Source organism: Ailuropoda melanoleuca, chromosome 19 (assembly GCF_002007445.2).
Source record: "Ailuropoda melanoleuca isolate Jingjing chromosome 19, ASM200744v2, whole genome shotgun sequence".
Taxonomy (NCBI): Eukaryota; Metazoa; Chordata; class Mammalia; order Carnivora; family Ursidae; genus Ailuropoda; species Ailuropoda melanoleuca.
The window spans coordinates 347,358-363,947 of NC_048236.1; the positions used below are offsets into that span (position 1 = coordinate 347,358).

Consider the following 16,590-nt stretch of genomic DNA (forward strand, 5'->3'; position numbering starts at 1 on the left):
GTGCTGCAGTATTAAACTGGGGGGTATTGGCAGAGGGATCAGTAGAAGAGAACAGAGAACACAGAAATAGACCCACATATGATTACCCACTGGTTTTTTATTTGAAATATTATTAATTGAAATATATTTGACATATATCATTGTATAAATTTAAGATGTATGACAGACTGATTTGATACATTTATATACTGTAACAAGATTGCCATTATAGTGATAGCACTTCTATCACATCACATAATTATCATTTCTTTTCTATGGTGGAAATAAGTAAGATCTAGTCTCTTCAAAAGTTTGATGATTATAATACAGTATTGTTGTCTATATACACCAGATCTCCAGGGCTTGCTTATCTACTAGGTATGCACCCTAAAACAACATCTCTCCTATTCCCCCAGCCCCCAGCCCCTGTAACCACCATTTTACTCTTTTATGTGTTTGGCTTTTTTAGATTCCGCATATCAGTGATATATAGTATTTGTTTTTCTCTGTCTGACTTATCTCACTCAGTATAATATCTTTAAGATCCATCCATGTCATAAATAGCCAAATGATTTTTTACAAACATACAAAAGCATTTCAACGGAAGAATAATGGTCTTTTCAATGAATGATGCTAGAGCAATTGGATATCTATAAGCAAAAAACACACAAGATATTTGATTTAAACCTCACACCTTATACAAAAATTCGCTCAAAACGGAACACAGGTTTAAATGTAAGACATAAAACTATAAACATTTAGAAGATGACATAGAAGAAAATTTTGGAGATTTAGTGAAGAGTTAGATGTAACGCTGAAAGCATGATTCAATCCATAAAAGAAAAAAATCCATAAGTGGACTTCATCAAAATTAAAAGCTTTTGCTCCTCAAAGGGCCCTGTTATGATGATGTTAAGACAATCTACAGACTAGGAAAAAATATTTGCCAATCACACATCTGACAAAAGACTGCTATCTCAATCTATCAAGAACTCTCAAAACTCAACAGTAAAAAAAAAAAAAATTAGAAAATGGGCAAAAGACCTAAGCAGACATTTCACTAATGGCAAATAAGCACATGAAAAGATGTTCAACACCATTAGCCATTAGGCAAATGCAAATTGAGACCATGATGAGATATTACTATGCACCTCTTAGAATAGCTCAAATTAAAAATAGTGACTTACCGAATGTTGGCAAGGATGGAGAGAAACTGGATCTCTCATAGATTGCTAGTGGGAATGTAAATGTAAGATACTCGGGAAAATAATTTGTGAGTTTCTACTAAAAACTGAACATACACTTAACATAAGAAACAGCAATTGCGGGCACCTGGGTGGCTCAGTCAATTGAGCGGCCAACTCTTAATTTCAGCTCAGATCATGATCTCAGGGTCATGGGATGGAGCCCTGCATCAGGCTCTGTGCTCAGTGGGGAGACTGCTTGGGATTATCTCTCTCTCTCTCCCTCTGTCCCTCCCCCTGATCATGCTCCCTCTCTCTCTAAAACAAATAAATAAATCTTAAAAAAAAAAAAAGAAAACAAAACAAAAAGAGAAAGAGAAAGAAACAGCAGTTGCACTTTTAGGCATTTATCTTAGAGAAATAAAAATTTATGTCTACATAAAAACCTGTACATGACTTCATAGCAGCTTCCTTTTGATAGCCGAAAACTGAAAGCAACCCAGATGCTCTCAGCAGATGAACAGTGATACATCCATGGAATATTTGGCAATAAAAAGGAATCACAGGGAATCGAACTGCTGATACATGCAACAACTCGGATGGATCTCAGCATTTTTTTCTGGGTGAATTTAAAACAGTCTCAAAAGGCCACATACTGTATGATTCCATTGCATAAAATTCTGGAAATGACAACATTGTAGAGATGGAAAACATGAAGGGCTGTCCCTGGTTAAGAATCCTGGTGGAGGGGCGCCTCGGAGACTCAGTCCTTAAGCGTTTGCCTTAGGCTCAGGGTGTGATCCCGGCGTTCTGGGATCAAGCCCCATGTCAGGCTCTTCCACTGGGAGCCTGCTTCTTCCTCTCCCACTCCCCCTGCTTGTGTTCCCTCTCTCGCTGGCTGTCTTTCTCTGTGAAACAAATAAATAAAATCTTAAAAAAAAAAAAAAAAGAATCCTGGTGGAGGGAGGGATGGGTGTAAGCATAAAGGGGTAGCACCAGGGAGATCTTCGTGGTGCTGGAATAGTTCTCTATCTTGATACCTTGATTGCAGTGGTGGTTTCAAGAATTTACACATGCAGAGTATGGGTACCCAGGGCCTCTCTGTACTATCTTTGAACTTTCTAATAATCTATAATTATTTAAAAAGCTAAAAATCTTCTTTAAAAAATGATTGTAGGAGTCATTTCATGTCTGTCTTCTCCATTAAACTGTGAGCCCTTCACGCCCAAGGCTTGAAGAAGGGGAGGGGCAGGCTGGGGGAGGGCTTCCTCTTAACTCCCCACACGGCCAAGTGCATGGCAGGCCCTTACTAAATGTTTGCTGAGGGTAACAATCCTGGTGTTAGGGGGACACAGCTCGGGGATGTTCTGCAGCTAGACCTTTCCAGGTGTGTTTGGCCTCTGGGAAGGATCCTTTGTCCAAGGAAGGCAAGAAGGTAGGAGGACGCTGCCGGCGTCAGCCATATCCTAGCCCACTAGGGGGCAGCAGAGGATGGAGAAGGGTCCCCAGCTCCGCGCTGAGACTGGCAGCAAGCATCTCCCGGGAAGGGCACAGGCTCTGCCCAGTAGTCCTCTGCCCACCCAGACAGCTGCAGGTGCAAAACCATCTTGAGCAGTCCCAGGGCCTGATAAAGAAGGAGTCCCAATGCCAAGCCAAACGAGGGGTCTCCCGACCTTGGTATTAAAGATGGAGAAGGAGCTCAGAGTGGGCTCAGTGTGGTCCCCTGCCTCCCCTTCTTTGGTGCCATCTGAGGTTCAGGAGCTCCCTACACAGAACACCTTGCTCTTCACTGTCAGGGACGAGGTTGCTTAACCAGCCTGAATCTCAGAGAGGAGACAGAGACTCCCAGTCATGCAGCATGCAGGACAGAGTTGTGCCGCTGTTGCTGAACCGGTCTCCAGCTGCAGACCCATTTGAAATGCTCTCAACGGGAGTAGGAAAAAGGACCTTGAAACACTTCCAGAGACGGACTTGGAAGCTTAGGGCACCTGCTAAAGACATTTTCTAGATGCTTCTTCAGGGCCAAAGGGAGGGAGAGCTTTCTAGGATGGAAGTCAGTATTCCCCTCTTAACACACTCTGTGGACAAGAGAGCATGAAAATGGGTAAATCACTCTGCCGCTTACTAGCTGTATGTTTTTAAGCAAAGTACTTTGTCTCTCTTGGCCCCAATTTCCTTGTCTGTATAGTGAGGGAAATCGTAGTTCTCTCTCCAGGAGTTACTGTGATGGTTAAAGAAAATAACTGAAGCGCCTCTCACGGCACCTGGCACCTGGCACGCCATCACTAAGCCTGTTCCTGCGCCCCCTGCGGTCCCCGGTATGGTCTGCATCCTGTACCGACTCCGGTTGCAGTATCCTCCTTGGCCACCGGGCGGCGGTGCGGGACCACAGTGCCGGTCTGCGCACAGCCAGACTCATCTTGGGGGAAAGATTCCGCAGCCTGAAGAGGCTGTGGAATTGGAGCGTCGGAGAGACTAGGTCTTACCCTCCTGCGCCGGAGTTGCCCTCGCTCCAGGTCTTCCACAGCCGGTAAAGGCCCAGGTAGGCAGAGCAAAGGCTGCGGGGGGCGGGGCGGCGGAATCAGGAAATGAAAACGCCAGAGATCGTCAGGCTGGGGAATCCTCCTCTCCCACAGCCCAGACTCCCGAGCTGGCAGATTTAGAGACCCTACCCACTGTCCCATTCTGGCACCTTCCTAAAAGTATGGTTGGGAGGGACAGAGTACCCTTCACGACATCTTCTGGGACCCTTCTGGGGCGGTCTTGCCTAAGCTTGCCTATTTGATATTTTGGACTGGGACACATTTAGACATCCGGATTAAGACACTCACAGACCTGGAAACCATGGACAAGTTACTTAAATTCTCTTTGTTTATCATTGTTTAAAGCACGAATCAAGTTGTTTCAGTCCCTGTTTAAAAATTCTCCAGTGGCTCGGCAATCACACCTGGTGTATAATCCAAAACTCTCCACCATGACCTACAAAGCAGGGCCTGACCTTCGGTTTCACCTCCTTCCTCTCTCCTCCCTGCCAGGATGTACCCCAGGCTTCCCACATCTCTGCCACTGCACTGCCAGCTCCCTTTGCCTGGGACTCGGTCTCTCCAGAAGTCTGCATGGCTCTTTCCCTTACTTCATTCAGGCCTCTGCCTCCTCCCCAGGGAGGCTCTCTGCAACCCAGCATAATCTCTCATTCCCGGCACAGACGGCTGCCCTGCCTAACAGCATATGACGAGCTGGAGTTTATCTGTTTCCTGTCTTTCTGTCCCAGGAGAATGCAAGTGCCCAGAGGGCCAGGCTCTTGGCATCCTGTTTCTCCCTCAGTAGGAGCTCACTAAATATTTGTTGAATAAATTCATGACTTAATGAATTAATCTACAAAATGTGGAAGCTCAGGAGTCATGGTGGCGACAGCTCTTTGTAAATTTCATTCACTATCTTAGTGTGCACCTATTTCGTGCCTACCGCACAGGCTTTTAGGCATCATCCTTGTTCTTACTCATTGTCATAAAGAGAATGGAATGGGAAATAAATCTGATCTGGGCCCAAAGCGCAGACCCTAGGCTCGGTCCATCCTCTTCCCTTCCCTTCCCTTCCTCCATTTTTGGAGGTAGCCATCGTGCCAGCAGAGAGCAAAGCTCTCTGGGCACGACAGAGGTTCCAAGGGGAGGTGGGTGGTGTCCGCATCATCCCCTGCCCCCATTTAGCCCTTTGGCCCTGAAGTCTCAAAGGTGCAAGAGAGAGGTAAGAAATGCCTCCCTCTCCGTCTCTCTCTCCTCCATCCTGGATTGCTGCACTCTCGTCCCTCTTCCCCAGAGAGCCGGGTCGCCCGGCCCGGGCCTCCGGAGCTTCCCAGCTAGGGTCACAGCACACGCGCAGGGAAACACTGGCCTGGAGCACCGCGCTCTCCCGCCGGCGGGCGCAAAGCTAAGAGGGGCCCGCGCCCGACGGTAGTGGGTGTTGGTGAGTCCCGGGAGGCAAACCGCTTGGAGAGAGGGCGCGGCGGGAGGATAGCGGAGAGCAGCCGGCTCCGGAACGTTTGATTGAGAGCCCCGGCGGTGTGCGCGCGAGTAACAAGTGTGCAATATTGTGTGCAACTGGCCTGTGCGCGTGGGCACCTACAATCTCCTGAGGAGGCTGGGTGCACGGAGCTTCAGTGTTCACACAAAGAGCGCTTAGACGAGAAACATTGAAATGGGGGGCGGGGGGGCATAGGAAAAGGTCCCTGGGAGCCTGGGGAGGAGGATGGGGGATTAAAGGCGCGATCTCGGCTGGGTTGGGGCGCCGCTGCTCGGCGAAGGGACCCGCCGGGGCCAGAAGCGTGAGGAGGGAGATTGCCTGGGCCGGCTTCTCGCCTATTCTCCGCAGAACTTTTTCCCCCTCCCTCTTCCCTCGCGCTGCCTCTCTCGGGGCGGTCTCCAGGGACTGTCTCTCACATCCATTCTCCTTTCCTCCTTGATTTATGCTGCAGAGTGGAACGACCTTCCCTGACCTCATTTTCATGACGGCGCGAGCACACCCGGAGCCGGCTACGCACATTCCGGAGCAGGCGCGCGCCGACACACACACTCACACTGCCACACACACACACACACACACACCCGAGACCTGGACTGCTGGACCCTGCCCATGCTTGAGTTCACACCAGCTCCACCACTGTTCTGGGCACTGCCGGGGCTGTGGCCGCTCAAAGAATAGATCCTCATTAGCATCTTGCTTTGAATATCATTTGCATTTTATTCATTTCATGTCAAAACGCTCAGAACCCTCCCCACTCCGCACCTCTCCCCAGAGCTTGAGAGTCGTGGGCCTCCAGATCTAGCCCCTTGCCTGTGGGCCGCGCACTTGCTGGCTGCCCCCACCCTCGCGTGGCCAGAGCACCACAAACACCCACAGCCCCCACAAGAGGGGCCAACCTCTCCTGAGCTCTCGGCAAGTCCCAGGCCCCGCGCTAAGGGCTTAGGTGAATGGTCTCATTCAGTCCTTCCAACAACCCAAAGAGTTGTAAGCACAACGTTGTACCCATTTGATAATCGAGGGAACTGAGGCACAAAGACGCCTTGCTCAAGGTCAAGGAGCTAAAATTGGAGGAAGCGGAACTGAAATCCAAGGCGACCGGACGCCTAAGCCGGAAAGCTTAACCGCTTCGCCGCCCTGCCTCGCTCAAGGTCAAAGCTAAGGTAACCGCAACAGAAGAAAGTCTGTTTTCCTACGTAGAGGAAAGTCGTTCTCCGCCCCACCGCGACCCTTCCCCCACCCCGGCCGCGGGGGTACCCGGGCGCATTCCCCCGGCGGGGGCTCGCGGCGCGCTCTCGTCGGGCCGCCCCTTGTCCTGACCCCTTTCCCAGCGAGGGCTCGGCCGAGTCCGGCCGCCGTGCTCTCGAGGTCGTCTGTCGGCGCTGGCTAGTTAAGAAAAATAAACAACGTTCCAAATGGAGGCGATTCCTTTCAACCCAAGCCCCGCCGCCTGCCAGAGAAATGCAAACAGCGGGGGACGGCCCGAGTCCGCCCCGGCCCCTGCGCCCGAGCTGCGGGTGGGAGGGCCGGGCCGCGGTAACCCGAGCCGCCGCGCCGGCTCCCCGCGCGCTGCCCTCCGCCTGCCCCTTCGCCCCTGACCCCGCCGGCGGCGCGCCCGGCCCGTGCCCGCCGTCCCCGGCGCCCCCCNAATCCTGGGATCATTAAACACCAAGACAGAATGGCAAGGGGTGTCAGAAACCCGCCTGGCAAACTACTGCCTAGTGAGTGGATCGGGGCCGGGGTGGGGGTGGGGGGTGGCGCTGCTTCCAGATGTGACCCCTTCCCATCCTGCGGTGCGCGACAGGGGAAGCTAGGGGCGCCACCGCACAGTAAGGCCACCACGGGCCCGACGAAGCCGAAGGGGTAGTATGCTGGGGCGCGGGGTGCTCTGACCGGCCTAACCAGGTGAGCATCGCTTCTCTCCCGAAGCCTTGTCCTCCCCAGGTCTTCTGCGGCCGGGAAAACCTGCGTCCCAGGCCGACAGGGGGAGCCGACGGGCGAGTGAGGATGACCCCGCTCGCGTCCAAACCCCACTTCGAGGATACGCAGCTGGGTGTACCGTACACGCAGGACGCGACAGGGCCAACCTCGATTTTATTGCTGCGCGAATGACTCCGGAGAGTCGCCGTGGCTGCCTGTGCGTGCACAGTGCCCTGCCCCAGGAGCGGGGATCGGAGGGACTCCCGGGACCTGGGCTCCGTAGCCTCATCAACTTGAGAAGGGGTCGCTGCGTCCGGTGGCCTGGCGGCCCCGCCGATCAGAACGGCCCAGAGATTCACCCGGGCCTCACCGCTGGCGGGCCACCGCTCCAGGGGCCTGGAGCTTGGGGGTTGGAGTGTTGGGGAGGGGCGGTGGCGCACCCGCTTCCTCCGAAGTCCTTCACTGCGAAGGTGGGCGGTGCAGAGAGCCGCCGGGAATGCCCAGAATAAAGCTCCCATCAGCTTCGCGAGAATCGGGGACAAGCGATGACGAGGACCACAATGGCCTCCGGCCCCCTTCAGCCCCGGGCTCCTTTTCTCGAGACTGGCGTGGGGGTCTGTCGGTCAGTCTTTAGTGCGTCCCTGCCTCCGCTTTTCAGCTCCGACTGTTGACTGCGTCGGGAGCCGTGAGCTCTCCGGGGAGCGGTACTCACACACGTGCGCACTCGCGCACACACACTCGCCACACTGGCACGTCGGCGCCCTGGGTCCCTCGGCGCCGCTGCGCCCGCAGCTCCACGCCTGCCGCGGCTCAGACACCTCTGGAGCTCCTGGCCTTGACTTTACCCCAAGTCTCCCGACCTGAACGGCAGTCAATACTCTTTTTTTTTTTTTTTTAAAGAGTGCGGGATCGTTCACTTGCTTCCACCGGCCTCCCCAAACACACGTATACACCGCATCCGAGATTTCCTTTCTTGAACTTTCGTGAAGGGGCGAGATATAAAACCAAGAAAAGTCCCCTTTCCTTGATCCTATCTGGGCTCCAAATGGCTATTTATCTCCCGTTGAAGTAAAGAGAGGGAAAAAGTTTGCTTAGAGTGTAGGGGGGGATAAAGGCGACATGAACGGCACCACCCCCATCACTCCCCTAATTCGATCCCTTTCCATCAGCTGGAACCGAGCAATTCTGCCAGGAAGGATTCCGTTCCTTTGAGGTCCTTGAAAAAGGCCCCCTTTAGAGATGGGCGATCAATCTGCGCTTCCTGAATCCCTTCCCCGCCCCAGCCACTGCTCCTCCCGGACCCTGCAGTGCAGACGTGACCTTAAATAGCGCCCGAGGGAGCAGGTTTGAAAGCCCAGCTCTCGATTCTCGGGGCAGCGTTTGACATGTCACCCCCTGGCTGTCCTCCTTTCCCCCTTCTCTCAGTCCGGTCCCCCTCTCCCACCCCACCCAGATCCTCGCGTGGGACTCCGACACCGATCCAGGGGCGAAGACACAGCTGACAGTTAAATTGCAATGTAGGCCGAGGGGGGAAAAGGGACCGTGTCTCTTTAACGGGCCCTGCAGACAAAGCGTCTCCCCTCGGAGCGAGCGGAGTCGGGCGCAGCCGCGCGCAGACCTGTCAGCGCGTCTCCCGCGCTTGGGAGAGAGTTTGCAAAGTCATAATTATATCTCTTAACCTGTCTTGCTCTCTGCAGAAGAAGGTCCCATTATATTGAAATGAGATTATTAGCCATCAAATACTTTCTTTCTCGGCAGTTGTTTTTTTTTTTTTTTAAATTCAAATACCTTAACGACTTGGCAATTGCATTTTGATCAGATTTAGTTGGCGCCCCAGCCCGGCGCGGGAGCCGGGCGGGAAGGCAGATGGTTGGGGAGGGAAGAGGGGTGCCAAAAGAGTTTGCAAAAAGAAGCAACCCTTCTTTCATCCTTCCCTGACGTCTCAACTATCTGGTGGGGATCTGTAGGTCTGGGGAGGGAGTGTGAGGTAAGGAAGTTGGTGCAAGGTGGGGGACGTCGTCTTTCCCTTCCAGATTGTCTGCTTAAACTGCTTCTCTGAAACTGGAATGTGAGTTTCAGGTGGGGCAGGGACCAGGCTAAGTAAATTTTAGGGCTGCAGTAATAGGGGTGGGTCTGGGGCACCACGTAAGGATTGAGACTGGTGCTGGCTGTCGTGCGGGCTTAGCTGTTTCCGCTCAGGTTGGCTCAGGGCTCCCGCCAGGTTCCTAGTGGATGGAATTTCAGTATGTAATAAATGGGTTTTGCTCTACGCCCAAGGTCTGTCTGGTTTTACAGAAGATTGTGAGCCCCTTGAGGGGGAAGCCCATCTTGTTTCCAGACTCTGGAACCCCTGTCCCTACTGCCTGCAGAGCCCTCCCCCCAGTCCTCTCCCTGGATTGGGGCAGGGGGCGGGGAGGAGGCCCTGAGGTGGAAGATTTTCCAGACTCTAATTGTAAAGCCCCTCACTTTGACTTCCCCGGGTGGGAGGAGAAGCCAGGCTTCTGTTTTCCTTGGCTTCAGCCCAGACTCAAGGAAAATATAGGGAGCAAGACAGCTCACCAGTCCCACCTCTCCCACATGCTTCGCATACAATCCTGGTGGGTCCAATCATGCATCCAGTTCTACTCCATCACCTTGAAGATGACCATCTCTCTTTAGGTACTCAAAAGACAAATGGCATCCAGAGTCCAGAAACTTGGCTTCTAGACCAGGCTAGAACCATACCACCTTGGACCAGGCAACCCCAGTCTCTGAGCCTCAGTTTCTCACTGTGCATAAGGAAAGTCTTGAACTTGGGATCTGCATGGTCCCTTTCACTTCTGACATTTTTTTCTTTTAAAAAAGGTTCTTAGAAGAGTGGTCATCTAGAAGATTCCAGAAAGGCCATACCACTCCTCTCTTCCCATCTCTTCAGAAAAGCAGGGGAGTGGGGGGAGTCAAGTATGGCTCTAAAAATCTCCAAATGCAAAAACTTTGGGGAAATTTCAGTGTCTACTGAAGCTGCAGCATGCATACTTATGAGCCAGAAGTTCCCTAGGTAGGCATTGCCCCAACACAAACGGATGCTGTGTTCACCAAGGGACATACAGTAAAGTTCACAGTGGCGCTCTTCACAATAGCCCCAGACTGGAAACTACCAAGTCCAATATCAATAGAATGAATAAATCAACTGGTATAGGCATACAACAGAATACTACAGAGAAAAGAAAAAGAATGAACTATTGCTATATGCAACATGGATGATTCTCATAAACAATATTGGGCAAAAGAAACGGGACACAAAGGAGTATATACTCCATGTTTCCATTTATTAAGAGTTCAAAAAGAGACAAAAGGAATCTATGCTATCAGAAGGCAAGATGGTAGTTACTTCAAGAGAGGATGAGGGGAAGGGAGTATGAGGGAAGCTTCTGGGCTGATGGTGATCTGAATTTTTTTTTATTTTGTTTATTTATTTGAGAGAAAGCATGCACAGAGGGAGCAGAAGAAGCTGACTCCCCACTGAGCAGAGAGCCCAACATTGGGCTGGATCCCAGAACCCAGAGATCATGACTTGAGCTGAAGGCGGAAGCATAACTGACGGAGCCACGTAGGCGCCCCTGGTGACCTGCTTTTTAACCAGGTTCTACAAGTGTGTTCAGTTCCTAAAAGTTCATTGAGATGTGCACCTATGCTGAATGCATTTTCTGAATATATATTTAAGCCTCGGATGGAGATTTTTCTTCCCCTCAATCCTCAGTTTCACCCACACACACCTGTTCTAATGCCTCAAACCCCATAATAGCAGGAAGTCAATCACTAATGTCGTACGGGACCCTCCTGCCCTGTGCTCAGCACTGGGGAGCATCCACAAATGCCCTCAAAGGGTTTTTGGTCCAGTCTGGAAGTAGATGAACATAAGGGAAACAATTGAGGAAATATCCAATGGTATAGAGTAAGTAGCTTATGATCCTGTGAGCCAGACAGCCTGGATTTGAATTCCCAACCCACCACTGACCAACAGCATGACCTCGGACAAGTGACTTGACCTCTCTGGGTAGTACCTAAAATATGGAGAGGACCACACATCTACTTACTCACAAGGCTGTTGTAAGGATTACGTTGGATAATTTGTGCAGCGGCATGGGGTAGGTGCTCTGTAAATGTTGGACACTATTCTCACGCATCATGGTGGCAGCCCTGGCTCCGGCTGACTCAGAGTTAAGAAGAGAGGGGATGATGTGGGGCGCCTGGGTGGCACAGCGGTTAAGCGTCTGCCTTCGGCTCAGGGCGTTGTGGGATCGAGCCCCACATCAGGCTCTTCTGCTATGAGCCTGCTTCTTCCTCTCCCACTCCCCCTGCTTGTGTTCCCTCTCTCGCTGGCTGTCTCTATCTCTGTCGAATAAATAAATNTAAATAAAATCTTTAAAAAAAAAAAAAAAGAGAGGGGATGAGGATAAGGTGGGGAGGAAAGGGTGACCGAGGAACAGACAACTTGAGTTGGGGAGAGGTTGATAAAAAGGGGATTTTAGAAAGATCATTTGGAACAGTGGTTCTCAACCAGGGACAATTTTGCCCTCTAGGGGCCATTTAGCATCGTCTGAAGACATTTTTGGTTATCATACCTCCGAGTGCACTATTGTGACTACAAGCCCCTGGTAGCTAGAGGTCAGGGATGCTGCTAAGCATCCCACAATGCACAGGGCAGCCCCCGTAACAAAGAATCGTCTGGTGCAAAATGCTAGTGGTGCCAAGGCTGAGAATTCTTGATCTAGAGGATAAAAAGGATTTGGTGGCAAAGGAAAGACATTCCAGGAGGGAGAAGGGTGTGTTCTGGAAGACCTGATATGAACTGAGGGGAGGTGGCATCGGGGAGTGCCCAGGGTGTCCCTGTTCTGGTCTTCATCCCTCAGGCTACACCTTCCTCATTCACCTCCCCGATTTCAGAACTTGCTGGGGGTCTAGAAGGTTCATACTGGGCCTGGTTTCTTCGCTGCTCTCAGGAGAGACTTTGACAAAGCAAAGCAGATTCCTCAGCGATTTGCAAGGCCACAAGCATCACATCTGCCCTGGAACCACAACTGAAGGAAATCCCTAAGGTCTGAGGGACTCATGGGGAGGGACTTGTCCACTGCCATGCAATGCATCTGGGAAGGCTGGGACTCAGCCCTACAGCTCTACCGTTGACGTACAGCAAGTTAGGGGAGAAGGGTTGTGGGTATTGATTAAATAACCTAGGAGGGAAAACACGACATTTTTTAAAAGTCAAAAGGAAAGTTGGCACTGAACTTCAGAAGTGCCCAAGAGAACTGTGTGATTCTCTAGGGGCAAGTATAATTCCAGGCCCTAGAACCATGATTCCTAGAAAAGAGGGAACTGACATTGATTAATCAAAAAAGTTCTTGCCTGAAGCAATTTCTCTTTTCCAGGCACTGTTCTAAACACCAGTGGCACAGCACAGAACAACAGAGGCAAAGCAAACCCTCATGGGGCATATATACAACGGGAGGAGAATGATAAAAAATGTATAATGTAATGCCAGGCATTTAATTGAGTGCCTACTATGGGTTGGATGTTATTTATAAATATTCTCAATTTTGCAAGAAACTTTAAGATAGGGGTGCCTGGGTGGCGCAGTTGTTAAGCATCTGCCCTCAGCTCAGGACATGATCCCAGTGTTCTGGGATTGAGCCCCGCATCGGGGTCCCTGCCCAGTGGGGAGCCTGCTTCTCCCTCTCCAGCTCCCCCTCTCTCGCTATCTCTCTCTGTCAAATAAATAAATAAAATCTTTTGGAAAAAAGAAAAGAAAAGAAACTTTAAGATAGAAATTCCTTCCCCCAATTTAAGACAGAGAAATAGGCTCAAAGAAGGTAAACAACTTCCCCAAAGTAGAATGACTAATAATTGGAAGATTCACGATTTGAACTCTGGTTGCCAATTCATGATAAAAACACTCAGTTAACTTATAAGGAACATCCTGAACCTGATAAAGACTATTTACAAATAAAACAAAACCCTACAGCAACCATTATATTTAATGATGAAATAGTGAGTTTCATCCTTTAGATCAGGACAAGAAAATAGATGTTCACTTCAACATTTCAATTCAACATTGCATTAGATGTCCTAGCCAGGGCAGTGAGACAAGAAAAAGAAATAAAAGGCTTAAAGATTGGGAAGGGGAAAGTCAAGATATTATATTCATAGGTGACATGAAGTTGTATATATTAAGTCTAAAAGAATCTATAAACTACTAGAATTAATAGGTGTGTCTAGCCAAGTCACTGAATGCAAATGATAAACTCAGATAAATTATATTTCTTTATACCAGAAACAAAAAATAGAAAATAAGATTATGAAAAGCAATGCAGTAATAGGTGGGTAATACCTAAAAGGCATGTGATTTCTTTTCAAGATGATAAAATGTTCTAAAATTGATTGCGATGATGGCCACATATATCTATGAATATAATAACGACCATTGAATTGTACTTTTAATAGGCGAATTGTATAGTAGGTGAAGTATATCTCAATAAAGCTGTTCTTTTAGAAAAAAGATGAAGGTAGGTGTTGCAGAGGCTCTCCTTCCTACACTACCTATCACCAGTACTTAGAAAAACTCCTTATAAAAAATACAGTGTAGAGCAGCAGCAAAACTCATCCAATCCCCAGGAACAAATGTAATGAAAAATGTGCAAGACCTCTACACTGAAACTACAGGACATTACTGAGAGAATTTAAGGACCCAAATAAATGGAGTGATATACCATGTTCAGGAATCGGAGGACTCATAGTTTAATGGTATCGGTTCTCACCAGGCTAATACATAGATTCAATACAATTCTTCTCAAAATTCTACCAGATTTATAGGTTTATGGAAATTGAACTCAGGTAGTTCTGACTCCATGGCCGACTGGAACTGGACACTATAGAAACAAATCTGAGGGTCACAGTATCCCCTATACACGGGGTAATAGGCAGCTATAACTGAAAACCATTAACACCCTCGATTATAAGATCAGGACCCTAGAAAACCCAATTTAGAGTAGAATGAGAAGACAAAATATATTCTCAGTTCAAACAATTACTGTGCTTTCAGTAGACATTAGAGAAAGACCACAATTGACTAAATACATTTTTATTTAAATAAGAATGGTAGAGAGGACTGGGGTTTGTCACCCTCCACAAGTAATATCATTGGAGATATGGCTCCTTGGCTGGGGAGATGGCTCCCTCCCAAAGGGATATAGTGTGCAGTAATTTCTCTGGCAAGGACTGGGGGAGTGGGTCAAGAAATCCCCGGGGCCACACTCCCATGGGTACCAGCTTGCGTAGTGGCATGGCATTGCAGGAAGTTCTTGACCCATCCCAAGATAGCAGCTGGGACTTGCCCTTGGCCCTGGGCTTTGGAGAACTCTGGGAGACTTGAGCCCTGAAGATAATCACTGGAGGAGACAGCTGCTTCTTCCCTGCTGACAAGCTAGGGAGCACCCTAGCTGGGCGGGAAACTGGAGGGGGCCGGGGGTGCAGCACTGCTTTGGTCCTCAGGCTACACCCACAGAAGCAGGGCTCAGGGACATGGTTCACAGAGAAGCAGAACTTATTCCCCAATGAGTGAGGGGGCAGAGTCCTTAGGCTGTCCACTGCCTCCCATCTTGATCCCTTGGGGTGCCTGGCTTTCCTAAAATGGGGGGAAATTCAGATCAGTTGAAGGAGAAATAAAGAAAATGCAAAGACAGAGCCCGCCCTCCCCCATCCCAATACAATACTCACTCTGCCTCTTTCCGAAGGAAGTTGTCTTCCTCCAGGAGTAAGGACTTAGAGATGGATTCTGTAATGGGGTGTCTCTTCATTTTCTCTAAAAAGAAGAGAAATAGAGAAATTGAAAGGTGGGGTGGGAGGGAGCTGGTGACTAGAAATACCAGTGAGTCAGAGGAGTTTTAGGGGAAGGGAGAGGAGGGTAAAGGATAAGGAGGAGAAGTCTGATTCTTCAGGCTGGAGGATTAGAACCCCCTTTCTCCCAACACAAACCTCTAGTAGGGGAATCAGTCAGACTTACTTTTATACAGTCAGGGCTGGAAACTGAAATGTGAGAGGGGATGAGAGGAAAGATGTAATTGACAGAGAGGGGGAATTTTCTTTTCTACATCTTGCCGTGTCTCTTTGAATCCACGGAAGTCCAGGGGACTGAAGGCCCCTGTCCCTACTATGATGTCACTGATGGATTGCAGCTACTCAGGTCCAAAGATCCCCGTGTTGAGTCACTGAGCTGTGGACCCCAGGTTCTCCTTGGAGCTTGGAAGTTCCTGCCTCTTCCCCCAGTAGTACACTAACAGCATCAGTTCCAGAAACATGTCAGGCTTCTCTTCACTCTCATTACCATGTGCCCAGCACCGGGGGACCCAACATGGAGAATATGGCACTCTTCCTTATCTCATGGAGTTTGCGATCTAGTTGGGGAGAAGCACACATTGTGTGAATACCACTGGTGTGTACCCCCCATATGCTGGATTGATTGTGTTTTTTTTTAAAGATTTTGTTTATTTATTTGATAGAGAGAGAGAGAATACAAGCAGGGGGAGTGGCAGGCAGAGGGAGAGGGAGAAGCAGACTCGGAGCTGAGCAGCAAGCCCAATGCAGACTCAATCCCAGGATACTGGGATCATGACCTGAGCTGAAGGCAGACGCTTAGCCAACTGAGCCACCCACGTGCCCCAGGATTGAGTATGTTGACACTAAGAGCTAATAAGGTTGATCTCCACAGGCTGGGGTGTCTGGAAAGCTTTCAGCTGGGGGAGGAAGGGTGGAGTTGGGTTTAAAAGTAGATGAGATCTGGGTGGAGGAACCAGGAAAGAGTAGCTGGAACAAATGCAAAGCAGGATCGGGAGTCAAGAGACCAACTTGGCTGGGGCAAGGGAATCACATTTGTGGGAACCAGGCAAAAAGAGGGCTGGAAAAACAGTGTGGAACACTAGTGGGAGGGTCTTAGGTTCCAAAGTGAGGATTTAGGGCTTACTGAAGATAATAGAAAGACCCTGGAGATGAGCTAGAGAATTCTATCTGCTAGGGTCCCCCACAGGAAACAGATGGAACCCTCGAGTTTGAAGAATTGAAAGAAAATTTGATGGTGTATTAAGTTTCCTAGGGCTTCTGTAACAAATAACCACAAACTGGATGGCTAAAACAGCAGACATTTACTTCTTCCCCAGTTCTGGAAGCCAGAAGTCTGAATTCAAGGTGTCAACAAGGTTAGTTCCTTCTGGAGGCTCTGAGAGAAAACTGTCCTATGCCTCCCTCCTGGCTTCCAGTGGTTGCCTACAATCCTTGGTGTTCCCCTGGCTTGTAGCCGAATCATTCCAATCTCTGCCTGCATCACCATATGGCCTTCTTCCTTGTGTAGACGTCTTCACATGGCCTTCTTACAAGGACACCAGCCAGTGGAGTTAAGGCCAACCCAAATCATTATGACCTCATCTTGACTAATTACATCTGCAAAAACTCTTCCTCCAAG

The 16,590-nt window shown here is 49.6% G+C and overlaps 1 long non-coding RNA gene across 1 annotated transcript; it reads right to left on the minus strand.

Annotated features, from left to right (window-relative positions):
- Positions 1–14,301: 14,301 nt before the first annotated feature.
- Positions 14,302–15,269, minus strand: LOC109488899. The gene is made up of 3 exons (XR_002141756.2): positions 15,139–15,269; positions 14,853–14,937; positions 14,302–14,760 (listed from the first exon to the last, which is right to left on the minus strand). It is a non-coding gene; the product is annotated as an uncharacterized LOC109488899 (long non-coding RNA).
- Between the last annotated feature and the right edge of the window lie 1,321 nt (positions 15,270–16,590).